This window comes from Sycon ciliatum, chromosome 11 (genome assembly GCF_964019385.1).
Source record: "Sycon ciliatum chromosome 11, ocSycCili1.1, whole genome shotgun sequence".
Classification (NCBI taxonomy): Eukaryota; Metazoa; Porifera; class Calcarea; order Leucosolenida; family Sycettidae; genus Sycon; species Sycon ciliatum.
The window spans coordinates 10,982,967-10,999,068 of record NC_088653.1 but is presented as its reverse complement, the minus strand read 5'-3'; positions in this window follow the sequence as shown (position 1 = coordinate 10,999,068).

Here is a 16,102-nt window from a genome sequence, read left to right as displayed (position 1 = left end):
ACAAGTCCTGCAGTAAGTCACTTCAGAAACTTACCGCTTTGATACACATTATTTTACCTTTCATTTTTGCACCCATGCCTAGTTCTGCCATTCATCACAATACTGTTAAATAGCCAGGTTCGACGGGGCCCAGTGACCTTATGCTCATTAACCATCTTGACGACATCCTTCCCTCTGCTCGCGCACTTGGTGCCAACCTCATACTTGCCGGTGATTTCAATGTGCATAACCGCAATTGGCTCCATAGGTCGAAGACCACACCTGCGGGGGAAGCCCTCGAAGACACATGCACAGCCCACTTTCTTACGCAGCATGTTCAGTGTCCTACTCGCGGGGATAACACACTCGACATGGTGATGTCCACGTTGAACTCTCCAGTGACCACGCAGATAATGCCCCCTATTGGTCGATCAGACGACACTGTAATTCTTTCGGACTTCACAGATGTTCTTCCCTGGTGCAACGAACTGTCTGGCGCTATGAAAAGTCAGACTGGAACCGCCTCCGATCCTTTTTCCGCCAGGTTGATTGGTCAACCGTCATTACTGCCAACCCAGAAACTTCGTGTCATCAGGTTACTGACACAATCACGAAAGCCGTTTCCCGGTTCGTTCCGTCCAAGACACTGACAGTGAAGTTAACGGATCCGAAATGGTGGACACCTGAGTGTGCAGCCGCAATGAAGGATAAGGACAAACGCTGGCGCACTTGGAGGAAACAACCGCACGACTTTGCTCCGAAACATGAGTTTACCCTTCTGTAAACAATGCTATCGCAGTCCTGACTAGATCTAGAGCTTCCAAAGAGAACAGCCTCAGACATAGATTGTCGAATGGGTCCCTGAAGGAGAAGGAATGGTGGACGAAGCTAAAGTGCGCTTGTGGCGGGGGGTCGGAACACTGGCATTCCCCTGCTTGTTGATAGTGAAGGTTGCGAGAGAGCCACAAGCTTTGAGAAATCGCAGGCTTTCGCACGGGTCTTTTCGAAGAAATGCAGTGTACCAGGCCGCGACCTTACTTCGATGGATTTACCGGACACCGCATTCGCTGGTGCACCTGCACTAACGACAGTCCACTTTCGCCCCGATGCAGTCCACCGGCTTTTAGCTCGCCTGGATGCCTCAAAGGCGACTGGACCCGACGGTATTTCCGCTCCTGTCTTGAAGGAATTCGCCAGAGAACTTGCCAAGCCACTGTGTCAGCTCTTTGCCCTTTGCTTCCAGCACGGAGTCCAGCCACAAATGTGGAAGACTGCCACCGTGGTTCCAATCCACAAGCGATCTTCGCGATCCGCCTTGAAGAATTATCGCCCACTTTCACTGCTGAGCAAAATCTCTAAGATCATGGAGAGAGTTATTAATCGTCCACTCATGAATCAGCTTGAGCGTTACAAACTCCTGACACCCCACCAGTTCGTGTCGCGAAGCGAGTTAGTTTAATTTTGCTATTTTACATGCTTTAGTTCTAAAGACTTTATCATGTTTCGGCACTGCAGCAATCTGTAGCTTGCTCTTAGTCTATACGGTAAATCCTGTACTGTGAACTCTGTACGGCAAGTTCTGCCACATGCACAGCTTGTAGCCTCAGACCCTCTAGGTTTACACAGCCATGTCAGAGCTCACTTTTTTCCCAACTGCTGCATACTGCTCTTCCAAAACAATGAAGTGCGCGTGCTCCGTACGATGTTGCACTGCCACGTTCACTTATGGTATAAATTCTCTTTCAGTCAGAGCAAATAAATCAGTTATCAACTCATCTCCTAACTGTACACTTGCGGGTTTGACACGTCAGTACTCGCCAACCACATGTCCCAGTCCATAGTTGGATGTGTTTCCTGGTAATGGTTACCATGGTTACTAACCTGACAAGGACTGTAAATTAGCGTCAGCTTCCTGTCCATGTCTAATATTGACGGAATGGAACAGATCGGCTGGACGTCAGGTATGGGACACTAGATTGCCGTTGATGATTCTAAACCACAGTCGTCGTTTGGGTGCGAGAGTGGCAGCCAACGGCCATGTTCTAACTGCAACTCTTCACTCGATCCTGGTAAACACTGACTGAACGCTGTACTCCAGCACCCACAGGTATTTCTACGGGTTAAAAACCTTTCAGCTTACGGCCCCAGTCTTGCCCATAGCGCTAATCAAGTCTTTGGCGATTTATGTGGGGACTAGCGGTGTTATCTTAGGCAGGAAGGTGTGTGCACAGTGTGTGTGGTTGATGAAGGCATGGGCTGGCAGTGCATTGTTAGCGCAGAATGTGTGGCTTGTGTGGGCAGGGTGTTGTGAGCAATGTGTGTGGATGTTGGAGGCAGGAGGCTATAGGCTAGAGCTAGCAGTGTGATAACAGTGGGCAGGGTGTTATGAGCAAGGTGTGTGGATGTTGGAGGCAGGAGGCTATAGGCTAGAGCTAGCAGTGTGATAACAGTGGGCAGGGTGTTATGAGCAATGTGTGTGGATGTTGGAGGCAGGAGGCTATATGCTAGAGCTAGCAGTGTGATAACAGTGGGCAGGGTGTTATGAGCAAGGTGTGTGGATGTTGGAGGCAGGAGGCTATAGGCTAGAGCTAGCAGTGTGATAACAGTGGGCAGGGTGTTATGAGCAAGGCGTGTGAACGTGAATGGTTTGGACATGCCGAAACGGTTTATTTTTTTAAAGCAATTGAAATACAGGCAAGTATGGTCAGCAAAGAGCACAACGGTGATGGTGATATAGTCAACGTAGAAATCCAACACTACTGGGATAATGCTTGTGTGCAGTAAGTGTTTAATAAACTAAACTAAAATCAACCTTGAAAAAAACCTGTCGAAGAGAATATCAACACAATAAACATGCATGTATTCTGAAAAAGAACAGAACAAAGTGAAATGTACATGTACATGCACTGATTCAGATGTTGTCATGATCATGATTTGTGCAGTATCTGCGTGCAACACTCTTACCTTCTGATATTCCGGTCAGATGAACCGTATGCTGTACTTCCGGTATTCCGGTCAGATGAACCGTATGCTGTACTTCCGGTATTCCGGTCAGATGAACCGTATGCTGTACTTCCGGTATTCCGGTCAGATGTTTAAAACTATACAGCTTACATGGCTGAGGCTGCCACTGAACACTTTGCGTTGCGATTGCAGGGCTTTTATGGCCAACCACTGCCAGCAGGAAAAATAAAAATTAATCGAAATGAAAAAGAAGGTAATGTAAAACCAAGATTGGACGTATAGGTTAAGCGTTATGAGTGACTGTACAATACTGTAACAAGATAATACACAGTTAGAAAGCGTGGTAACTTAGCACAAAACTGACAGGCTACTGAGACATTCACTTACCAGACACCTCACATGTAGTTGTAACTAACATTCATTGCCCAAACCAACATACTTCCAGCTTGGAAGGTTCAATATTATGCTAGGATACATGAGGGGAAGGATAGCCCGTTTTGCTGTTTGTTTGGTTTATTTGAATTCGCTCAGTAACCGTGTACTTCAGCTATTCTCTCCTCCCTCTTCTGAATTTGACTCTCCGCTGGCCTTCTCTCCTCCCATCCGCTTAAATGGTATTGCCCCCCCCCCCCCCACGCACACACTACATTGTCACATAGCACAACTCAACCATTCGCTACCCTGTTATTGAGCACGCCTGCTCGTTTGGTCTCGCGAATCCAAATAAAATCAATCAATCCACCAGCGCAGCTTAGATGTGCAAAAGCTATGTCCCACGGCACTAAAGAATGTGAGAAGTAGAATAGAGACCAATGGGAATGTGGGTATTACAGAGTAGTCGTGTCGGCGAGTCTGGGCGAACTCCACCAACCAGTGATCTTAGAAACAGCATGCCGCCAGAGCTAAAGAAGAGGGGAGGCATGAGAAGAAGAAAAAAAGGTGAAACCTAACCAGAAGGAACCCAGCATGGATGATAATCCTGTCCCTAAAAGGTCACATGATGCTGCAAGTGCTAAACTGCTACTTTTAAAGCAGGTAGCGTGAACCTGTGCGTTCTGTGACCAGTTATGTCAGTTCGTGAGCACTTCTGGAGCTTGGGCTATACTTTGTGATCATTCTCTCTTCCTGTCAGCCATTTATTTCCTTTCCTTCTTTGCTTCTTTCCAGCCATATTCGCCTTCAAGTTATAGGGCCTAGTTCCCGTTTAATGTGCAAAGTAAAATAAAAACAAACAAACAAACAAACAACAAGGTGTACATTAGTACGACTAACTCCGCTACATAACAGTGCGTGTTTTTGTCATGAGTGGTCACAGTCACTGTACGCGATTTACATGTCGCAAACCTGTTTCGTGGCGATGGCCGCCAGTGTCCACTGCCGCATCCGGTTAGTTAACCCTAGAACAGCCAACAGTGTCATTTGACACCGCGCGAGTCCAACTTTTGGAATTACCGAAATAAGGCAAATCAGAATAAGCTCAAATCTTGTGACTATTCCTAGATTTGCTTCCTCTTTCGTTTGCCATGAGCCTTTGATTTCAAATTGATGAGGTACGATAATGGCGAGTACGTATATCTAGAACAGCCAACCAGTGTCATTTGGTACCTGCACTAAAAATGCCACTATTGCAGTTATGAACACATATCGAAGGTGTCGGCCATATTGAGTTGCTCGTACTAGACAACGAGAAAGATAAAACAAAGGTGAAATCAACACGCAGAGAAGTGAAAGCCCTGGAACACCGACGGCCAATGACGCGATGAATTATTACAACACTGGGAGTCAAGCCCCGGAGAAGACAACATACCGTCAGAATCAAAGAAGCAGTCAACTACAATGATAACAAGCACTAGGACCTACAATGGAAGTGATTGACGTCGTTGAGGAGGAAGACACCATGGATTACATGGTACGTGAGTCAGTATTTGAGTGGGACGATGAGGTCTTGGGTAATGGTTGATTATGGTGATAGTGACAGGTATGCTGTGTTTCTTCACTTGTTGAGTCGTCCTACGTGTCTGATGATTTCATGTTTTTTGTTGTGTGTCGTGCACGTTCTGCTAAAAAGTTGAAAGTTCTGGAAGTTGTATGTATCTGTTTCTACAAGTCTGACCTGTGCAAACAGAAAAAAGCATGTGATTGCGCTAAGATTGTTTTCGTAAGTTCGTGGTACACGTTCGTCTGTCTTGGGTTTACCGGGTGTTAGCGGCCGTGGCGAGTTCACTTCGGGAACGGACGCGATAATTTACTTCATTTTTTCTTTGTCTGTCTCACTTCATAGTCTCCATTTCACTTTACGTCTATTGTCTCAACCCTTTTATTCTCAGCTTTAGTGTCCCATTTATTGTCTCACCGCTTTGCCTTCTATCTGTAGCACTTTCTTGGCATACAGAATAGAATGTATAGTAGTACTTAATCATTATTTTGCAATATTATAGTCATATTTCATTCATGAATTTCGATTTTAAAACTTCGTCTATTTAATCTTGCATAATTACATGCTGGGTTACAAGCCGGGGGGGGGGGGGGGGGGGGGTGGACACTATTCAGGAGGATTATTACTCGATAAAATTATTAATCGCGTGAGTATGCATACTATGGCTGTCATGGAGTTCAGGAAGGTACAGAAGTGATCGTGCGCGAGTACCCTAACGCACTAACAGTAGCCAGAGGAGAAATATACATGTAGGACTCATCCAAGATATGGGTGTGACAGTTAATGGCTGCTCTTTAGATGGCTTTGCTCATTAGTGCAACTGCAAGATCCATCACCTGTTCATCAGACCCAGTGTCAGGCTTGGCTCGGGCGAAAAACCTTACTCATATTATTTTTTAAGTGAGATGCTGCTGAATATCATCTGAATATCATTAACCCAATCCATCTACATTTCACATGAAAGTGGTAAGTGAAGTTCCCCTGTGTAGAATGTTGAGAGAATAATAGAAAACTAGTTAGTCACGAATTTGACAGTAGGAACTTAGAGATTGTAAATCACTAAACCGGAGAAATTAGGTAATCTGGTAAGCTGTTAAAAGTTCACACTACTCAATAGTGCTAACTACAGACACGCTCACTGAAATCCTGACAACGTCGGAAACTAGCGCCCACCCCACCAGTTATGCGTGCAGAAACATCAGTACGTCCAGCCGTATTCGCACCACTCCAAGGGGGATTAATATGAACATTGGATCAGATTTCGCGGAGCACATTTGTAGAAGACAGTGGAATCTCGTTTGTATTAGCGATATTACCATAATGAATGATAACACTAACCCCTAACTCAATGATCATGATTGTGTTGCATAACGCCAAAGCCGGTGTAGGTTAGCGCTATAGACTAAACCAGGGCCGTAAACTTACACGTTTCTCACACATAGAAATACTTGTGTGTGTTCGTGGACAGTACTCAGTCAGTCTTCATCAGGATCAAGTGAACCGGTGCAGTTAGAACACGCTGGTTGGCTGCCATTCGCGCGCCCCAACGAGGACTGAGGTTGAGGATGTATGATGACTATGTTGCTCCAATACTACCTGGCGTCCATGGGAACTGTTACAGATTATCGACAGCAGACTATACACTAAAGAAGACTGTAGTGGTAGAGTTGACGTCCAGTCCTTATGATACTGTACATTGGGAATGTAGTTGTCGTCCTTCGCTACCTGTACATGTAACACAATCAGAGAACCGTTTTCTTAGAATTGAACTAACGTTCAGTTCTAGTGCCACCCAGACAAAGGTTCCCTTAAAGGACACGATCAAGGGTGCACTCCGTGGACTGGACATTGATCCTTTCCAACTGTGTGGGTCACTAAGCGTGGTAGGGAATTGCTGCCCAGTAGAATGCTTGCCAACGGTTGCCGAAGAGACGTTCCAATGGATGAAGACGCTACTACGCAATGACAAAGGTTACGTGAAACTGAGTACTTACAGATTTACCTTATCTGAAAGCTGGCCGCACCTCAGACCCAGTCAGTTGTACCAGGCATCCATATTGAATTGCATAAGACGTGCAATTGCAGAAGGTAATCTTACTCTAGGGACTCACGTAAATGATACATGTAGCTCGCTCTTTTCATTCCAACATGATTTTGCTAGCCCTGAATCACGCTTTCGTCTTTATTTACAATTTTCACGTGATCACGAATCAAGCATAGAGAGATTGCGTCTACTGGAGCGAGACGTCTGCCTCCTTTTCGTTCTAGGCTTAGAAAGCTCTGTAGATTTTGCACACTCACTTCCAGTTTTTCACTACAGCCTGACCATCGAGATCATCTTCTGTGAAATATTCATACCAGTGGTTTCATCTGTTGTCAAATACCTCCTGAACACGTTGTCCTATTTTCATACACTCTTGCCAATTAATGGTTCTTTGAGTTTATTTTTATCATTTCACCGGCACAACACCGCTCTTGGTAAGTTTCGCTGGCAATCAATATGGCCTGTGCATTGGTCCGATGTTCAAAAAATCCTTCTCTACTACATTGAGGCTTCTGGCGACCCAATGCCTTTACGCATTCGCGTCGAGCCCCAATCTATTTCTCTTTTGCAAACGCCCCGCCACCTGACGTCTTCCAGTCTAAGAGAATGCAATCCAGCACCCAGGAATATCAGACACAAGTGTTACATACAGCTGCTTCCTAAGTCTTGATTATGACAACATCTGCATCAGTGGATGTATTTCACTTTGATACTGTCATTTTTTTCTGACTTCGCATTTTGTGTTAGTGGTGTCTTTCACAGGTTTCTTGAACAACTAATCTTAGTTTAATTTAAACACCTCCTGCCCAAAGCATTATCCCAGTAGTGCTTGACTTCTACGTTGAGTTCATCACCATCACCATTACTCCCTTTGGCCGACCTCATTTGCTTGTGTTTGATTTTCTATTCTTTACAAACACCATTGCTCATTATTTGTATTACATTTTTCCATGTCTGCAGTAGTTTCTGGGAATTCCCCAATCCAAATCATGTAAGTTGAACAGGCTGAGAATGGCTTTATCCGCTCTTAGACAACTACTAGTCAGGCACATTTCGACATTGTGCAAAATTCAAGATGATTATGCTCTCTTAAGTGAACTCGGTCGTCCTTGTAGTTGTATTGCGTTTTTCATCGATAGGTCACGTGGGTCAAGCTTCTCTCACGATCAAGATAAACATCCGTTATACGAAGGACAGAATGTCACGAGTTTATGACTACCTATCCACCAAATTTAGCTATTACCATCGACCATAAGTTACAAACCTATCGTCGTTGTCTGTTATTCTTGTTTTATTTTTCGATCTTTCGGGTAGATCCCGTGCATTGAGCACCTATCATCGAACATGAGTTATGTGCCTATCGCCTGCTGTCTTACATTTTTTTTTCTTTTATTTATTTTTGTTCTCCTCCCTGCCCACTCTGCCTGTCTTCTTGCACATGCGAATACGTGGACTTACTGTTGACGTAAACGCGGACGTGCGTATAATAATAATAATAATATCCACCAAAGTAACCAAATAATGCACAAGTACAGTCAGTGAGTGCGACAACAAAGTAGAAAACTGACAGGGGGTACTGAGACATTCAACCACCTGATACCTAGCACTAACAGATGTAATAGGCGCAATCCAACAACCTTCCGTCTTGGAAAGCTCAGGTTAGGAGAGGTGTTATGAGGGGAAGGAAAGCGCAGCGAAAATAGCGAACTATGTCCCCTGGAAACAATGAATGTCAAGTTGAACTGGATGATTACGAAACAAGAGGATCAGCATTTGGCCTTGTCCAGATTATTATCAAACACATTATCAACCTTCTCTTACCAGATCCTGATGATCGAAACAGCTGCTGCCTGAAGGAGCAGAGTGCCATCTGAAGAGTAGTTTTTCTCATGGTCTACGGTGTTGCGCTCACTGATATCCGCCAGGAGGTGCAACCCTAGCGACCTGGAGCAGGTACGAAGCATCACTATATTTGTGGACTGTCATGTAGATGAAGAATGTGTTGCTCCCTACATGGGAGATCACGGTTTTCCTGCCGGCGGCTTGTATTATCACTTGACATGAAGATCTAGGTGTTCATCTGTACGACCAGCCGCATTCCTATCAGTCACTGGCGACAAATATGCACTTTGGAGCCGATTGGATTTTCGCCAAGCACTGATGTTGCAGACTTTGGAAATTATGTTTTTAGGAGCAATATCGACACAACAAACAAAAAACAACACCCAAACCCAATGATCAGGCGTTATAATATCTTCAAAGGAGGAGTTGATTATCGCTGTGGAGAAAACCAGTGTGGACACTGACAGGTTTCTCACACATAGAAATACATGTGTGTTTAGGAGGACATTGTTCAGTCAGTGTTCACCAGGATCAAGTAAAGACGTGCAGTTAAAATACTCTCGTTGGCTGCCATTCCCGAGTCAGGACGAAGACTGAGGTTTAGAATCAACAACAGCAATCTAGTGTCCCATACCTGACGTTCAGCCCATCTGTTCCATTCCGTCAATATTGGATATGGAGAGGAAAGTGACGCTAATTTACAGTCCTTGTCAGGTTAGTAAACATCACCAGGAAACACACCAAACTGTAGATTGGGAAATTTGTTTCCTCCTGGGCCAAATATTATGGACGACGGGTCAACTGCCTGAGCTTCTCGTTGAAGTTACGTTCAAGCATAGAGCTTTCCAGACAGATGTTCCGTTTAACGAGACATTCAAGAGTGTACTGCACGTATTGAAACTTGATCAAGTATACTCGAAGTACTTTCCACTGAACGTAACAGTGGTAATGAAAGATTGTCCAGGGCAATGCATGGAAACGGTTGCCGTGGAGGTGTTACACTGGAGGAATATGTTGCGACGCAGTGGTGGTTGGCCTGAGCCATACAGGTGCTTTCATCTTAAGGTTCCCTGAAGATTGATCAAGAAGCTCACACCCAGTCAGCTGTACCAAACATCCATACCGAATTGCATTCGACTTGCAAATTCAAAACCTTTTCCTATATCAATAAACATGTTTTACAGGCTGGAAGGTTCTCACCTAATGAGTAAGACCTATTTATGTGATTCGGTTAGGAAGCAATTGTTAGGTGAGGTAAACTTAGATTTTTGTTGTCATCACAAGATAAGCTCTTTGGATTTGAGTTTACTGCAGCGGAACCTCTGCTTCGTTCTCTTCCAAGTGATAGCGAGTTTTGGAGAATTCACACATCCATTACCAGAGTTGAAAAGGTCGGACACGTTTCGAATCGAAATCCACTTCTGTCAAATCTGCATACCAGTGGTTATAGCTGCCCTCCAATTCCTTCTCAACACGTTGTCCTATTTCCACGTTTTCTTGCCAACTGACCATGCATTCAGTTTACATGCTGTATATAGTCTATACTCCAGCAAATTAAAATATAGTTATGATGTTTACTGGAATTCAACGCGGCCTGTTGGATGCTTGGCGATTCCAGACAGTCTTTTCGATAACAGCCATAATCCTCGCCGCATGGTTTTCGTTTCCCTCCAATATCATCCTAAACTCCCACACAATGATCCAATTTACCAGAGGGGGTGTAGTTTCAGAAACCCCAGTGTATATGACCATTATACAAGTTTTGAATCTCACTCACATCTGCTGCCCAAATCATGATCAAGACAACAATTGCATCAATGGATGTATATCACTGTCATCATTCTGTCCTTTACTATTCAGAAAATGCATATTGTGTTCATACCGTATTTCACAGGTTTCTTTAAGTTAATTTGTTAAGGATCGCTATCTCCTCCACCATGGTTGATTTTAGTATAATTTTTACACTTCTTGCACACAAGTTTCATGACAGTAGTATTTGATTTCTTGGTTGATTTCACCACTACCACCGTTACTCTCTTTTCCTCAACACACTTGCTTGTGTATCTCAACAGTTCTACCAGTTAGAGTGCGGATGCAGTTTTAGGAGCTCCGCTCCTATCAGCCTTTCCGAGTCTGTAACTGTAACCTACAGGAGCTGTGACTTGTACTGCGGACTATGGCCACCAATGAGCATGTCGACCTGGCCCTTCTGACGTTCGACTGTCTACAAAACCTGGCCACCCGGACTGGCATCCCGAAAGCGGACTCCTTCTCACGGCCCGACCTGGTGGGAGCGCTCCGGAAGGAGGGGATTGGGTCCCACCCCATCCTGGAAGGTATGACCGGTATAGGACATGTCACGACTGCTTTGGCCGCATTGTCCTCGACAATAATGGACCTGAATAAAGAAATAGTGGCAATTAGGGTGGGAAGAGATGATGAAATTGCTTCCTTGAAGCTTGAAATTCAACAGCTGAGGCGGGAAATGGCTGACCTGCGAGATACTAGCGTACACACACAGCACGCCATGCCACACCAGTACAGCGACGTACATGTAGTACTAGGAACCGCCACACAAACTGCAAGTGCACGTGCCAGGCTCAGCACCACAACGGGCAGGTCTGTACAAACGTACGGTACACACGCCGGCAGTGGCAGCCTGCCAGGAGAAACGCGTGTGCAACAACCCAACACTACTACAAGTCGTAGTTCCAGCCCCGCAGCAGGCGTGCATGCATCCCGTAGGTCCAGCACTACTACAAGTCGTAGCTCCAGCCCCGCAGCAGGCCTGGATGCATCCCGTAGGTCCACCGATACTGAACAAGTACATGAATGGCAGGAACACCAGGGCAGACGCACTCGAGCCGCCCAGAGACAAAGGCACGCGGCAGATACTAGTAGTCAGTCCCAGCTAGCTCAAAGCATAACAAGGCGGGTGGAAACATCCCGCTACACCAAGCCGGCTCGTGATAGCGAGCCGGCAGTAGACCTCACGGCATCACCCCGGGCCAAACGCAAAGTGTTTTACGTTGGCAACGTGCAGCCACACTGCTCCGCATCATCAATTGCTGAATGGTGCTCTGCCCGAGGAGTGCAGATTCAGGAAGGTGTCATATTTGCATCCAAGCACTTCAGAACTGCCTACGCACGGGTGACCGTCGAGGCCGCTGATGAGAACACAGTCGGTGACAAAGGGTTCTGGCCGGATGCTCTTTCGCACACGGTTAGGCCCTGGCGTTTTGCCGCGGACAGTTTTGACACCAGCAATGCCAACCAGGCAAACAACGTCCTCTCCTCAGGCTCAGCATGATGGCGCGACCACAGCTGAATCCACTGGCTCGGCCCTACTTCCCCCCTTGCCAGGGTAAACTGACCTTGCTTTCCGTAAATTGCCGCTCAATCGTTAACAAATCTGCCGAACTGTCTGTCATTGCTGATTTCAACAAACCTGATGTCATCTGTCTAAATGAAACATGGCTAAATCCAAGCATAGCGCTCACCATCTCCGGTTATACCACATTTCGTCGCGACCGACCACCTCATGATAACAAATCCGGTACGGCAACCAGAGGATATGGTGGAGTTGCGATTCTTGTCCGGCAAAATCGCTTCGGAAGAGTCCAAGTTCGCGACGACCTTGCTCGTCCGACCTGTGAATCCGTATGGGTTGAGCTTCACCCAATCTTAGGCTCCCTGACACCCATCCTCGTCTGCTGTACCTACCGTCCGCCCTCAGTCAAAACCACGGAAATAGACCACTTCTGTGATATGCTAGCTAGTGCTTTGGTAACCGTTCCCATGTCATCGTACCATGTCATAATGGCTGGGGACTTCAACAGTAAGCACAAACGGTGGTGCCCATCGGATTTAACGTGTCCTGCTGGGGCGGCACTTTTTCGCACCCTTACCTGCTTCGGTTTGGATCAGCTGGTGCAGAGTCCAACGCACACAACATCTTCCGGAACACAGTCATGTCTAGACCTTGTCTTCACAAACCAACCCCTGCTGGCGACGGACGTTCACACAGCTTGCGCTCTTGGCTCCTCGGACCATCTCATGGTTTCATGCCAGTTCGCCGTCTCATTGCCCTCGGACCCAGACCTGCCACTTCCTTCTCGCAAACCGTTCCCATATCGCTTCCGTCGAGTTCCCTCTCAGTGCTGGGACTCTATGAACGCTGATTTCTCCTGCCACGACTGGTCGTTTCTGCAACCAGAAGGCTCTCCAACTGTTGACGCCGCGGTAGATCACTTTGCAGCCGTCCTTGAACGAGGGTTCCAACAGCACCTCTCTAACTTTGCTATCGGCTACAACAACCGGAAACATTCCAACCCAACATCCTCGACATCTAGTCCCCCATGGGTGACACGGTCCCTCGTATCTGAAGTGAAGCGCAAGCGTGATCTTTTCAGCATCTACAAGAAATTCCCAACGCTGGTTAACCGGGAGGCTTACCGAGTTCAACGCAACTTCGTCAAGCACCTTTCTCGTACCTCACACCGCTCCTTTCTAAACTCTCTTTCTGCAACACTCTCCTCCCCGATCGCCCATCACTCCACCAATTCATTCGCAACCAGTGCCGCGGGACCTCCCGCGCGCCAATCCAGTACCTGACGGACTCCAATGGCAACCACCAGCACGATGTGAAGGCGATTGCAGACACACTGAACAAGCAGTTTGTCTCATCCGGCATTCCGGAGGATCCGAATTGGGACATTCCATCGCTGTCCCCAGCCCCTGAACTTAGCGCACCACTCACACGCGTCGTTACCACGACTGCTACCGTCTGTAAGCACCTCAACTCCTGAAGAATTGTAAGTCCCCTGGCGAAGATGGCATACCCAATGAGGTTCTCAAATGGCTTGCGCCATCTCTGTCCTATCCCTTGTGCCTGCTCTTTAACATGTCATATCGTACAGGAGTATTTCCGTCCGTCTGGAAATCTGCTGTTATCGTCCCCATCTATAAGAAAGGCCAACGCTCTCAGGCTGGCAACTACAGACCAATCTCTCTCCTTCCCGCTGTGTCAAAGGTCTGTGAACGTATTTTCTTTGAGTCTCTGTACTGCCACGTCACCCCAGCGCTTTCACCATCTCAATCCGGTTTCTGCCGTGGAGACTCCACAACTTTCCAACTAACACGTCTAGTACAAGACATCTACACCCAGCGGAACCTCAGGCGGCATGTTGGCATCGTGTTCTTTGACCTAGCGAAAGCTTTCGACACCGTCTGGCATCGTGGTCTGCTTGCAAAGCTAGAGTCCATCTTCTTGGTACATGGTCCAGCCCTGCAATGGCTCTCATCCTATCTTTCCTGCCGCCACCAGACTGTCAGAGTATCTACCTCCCTATCAGACCCATTACTAGTCGTGTCTGGGGTACCCCAGGGGTCCATACTTGGGCCGCTCCTATTTCTACTGTACGTTAATGACTTGCCAGCCCTTGTACCAAATGTAAGTCTTTTTGCTGACGACACTGCTCTGATGTGCTCCGACAGCTCGGCAGACAACCTCACGGCCTCCATGCAGTCCGGGGTCAACGCTACAGTAACATGGATGGAAACCTGGAAACTGAAGCCTAACCTCGCCAAAACCGAGGCCATGTTCTTCTCTCCCTCGCCCCCCACTCAGCTTCTGTATTTTCCTGGTCTAAATAGTACACCTATTAAAGTTGTTAACGAGCACAAGCACCTGGGCGTTATTCTCGACCGCCAACTCTCCTGGTCTCCACAAGTCCAGTCTGTGTGCAAGCGTGCGAGTGCGTCCTTAGGTATGCTACAACCCCACTGCCAACACTTGAATGATACTGTATAGCAGGAAATTTTCGGACAGAATTTATTTTCGTACGATTTCGTACACTGCCTCTTTTGTACTAAAATTAATTCCGTACTAAAATTTGTTCCTGTGAAGTTATGTATACATGCGTACCGCATGAGAACACGTGCATTTAGCATGCAGCAATGTACGAAAATATAATCCGTACGAAAGGTCGAAACTCGGCTTTGTCCGAAAATATTTCCGTCCGAAAATTTCCTGCTATACAGTAACTGCAGAAAATTGTTCTTTAAGTCGTACATTTTGCCTATATTTGACTATTGCGATATAGCTTGGTGCGGGTTGTCTCAGACTTTACTCCACAGACTGGAAGTACATCAACGCTTGCTTCTGAAAATTCTGTTTCGAAAAGACCAAACATTTGCCTCCCTTTGTCTTTATAAACTTGCTTCCACGCACCCTCTTCTTGCCCGACATCAGCAGCATCTTTGTATCCTTGTGCAAAAAATCTTCCTAGCCCAAGTCCCGAAACATATTGCCAAGTACAACTGGTTTGTTACCACTAGACCAACACGCAATGCCTTATCACTGCCCCGAGCTAGTTCCTCTCTGTTTTTGAAATCCCCTTTCTTCTCAGCATACTCCCTTTGGTCTAACCTGCCTACTAGCATTTTAAAGACATGCCAGGATATCAGGAAATTCAAAGTCCAGCTTTCCACACTGTCTCATCCGAAGTGATCCCATGTATTACTAATGTGCCTCCCTTTCTTTTTCTCTCCCTATCTCCTTTCCCTCTCTGACAGCATCTTTCTTTTTCTCCCTTTTAGCTTGCCGTGGTTGGCTATCACCTGACCTCTCATGTTTATTGGCAGTCTTCGGACGGGCCAGGAGATGTTGAATAAATAAATAAATACATTGTGTTGGATTTGCTAGTGTTTTCAAAAGGTTTTCGCTTTTCAGAATAATATCGAGTTTCTGATGTATTCTTTTTGTGAATTGATCCGGTTTATATAGGTTTTGTTGTTTATAAAGGAGAATGCCCCCCCCCCTTGCTACAACAGCGGCATCAGTTCCAAAGATCTATTGCAGGTGCATCGTTAGTTACAGTGCAAGCATTGTCAAGGATTGTCACCAGGTCAAAGTCACTGCCGTAAGGGCATGTTCAGACTACCGTGAACCCCGTCAAACCGTGAATGCCGATAAACCGTGAAGGACATTCACACTACCCATAAACTAACGTTACCGGTACGTAAGTTTTGCAGCTCTCACCGCGGCACTGAGAAGGGATTTTCCCTTTTTCCCAGCCTTAGCACTCTTTTTACTGTCGGAAAAGGTTTACTGCCGCAGCAGCCGCGGCAATAATAATTTCCACCGGTAACGTGTCAGTAACGTCACGTGATCAAATCACCTTGGAAACTTATTCCGTCACTTTTTATCGGTAGTCTGAACGCGCCCCAAGGAGTAGTGGAAGTTGCGAACCGTCTGTCATAGTGACACCGGCCAGTATCCATGGTCCATAGAGTTTAGTTTCGTTTTCTTTAAAACTATACAGCTTACATGGCTG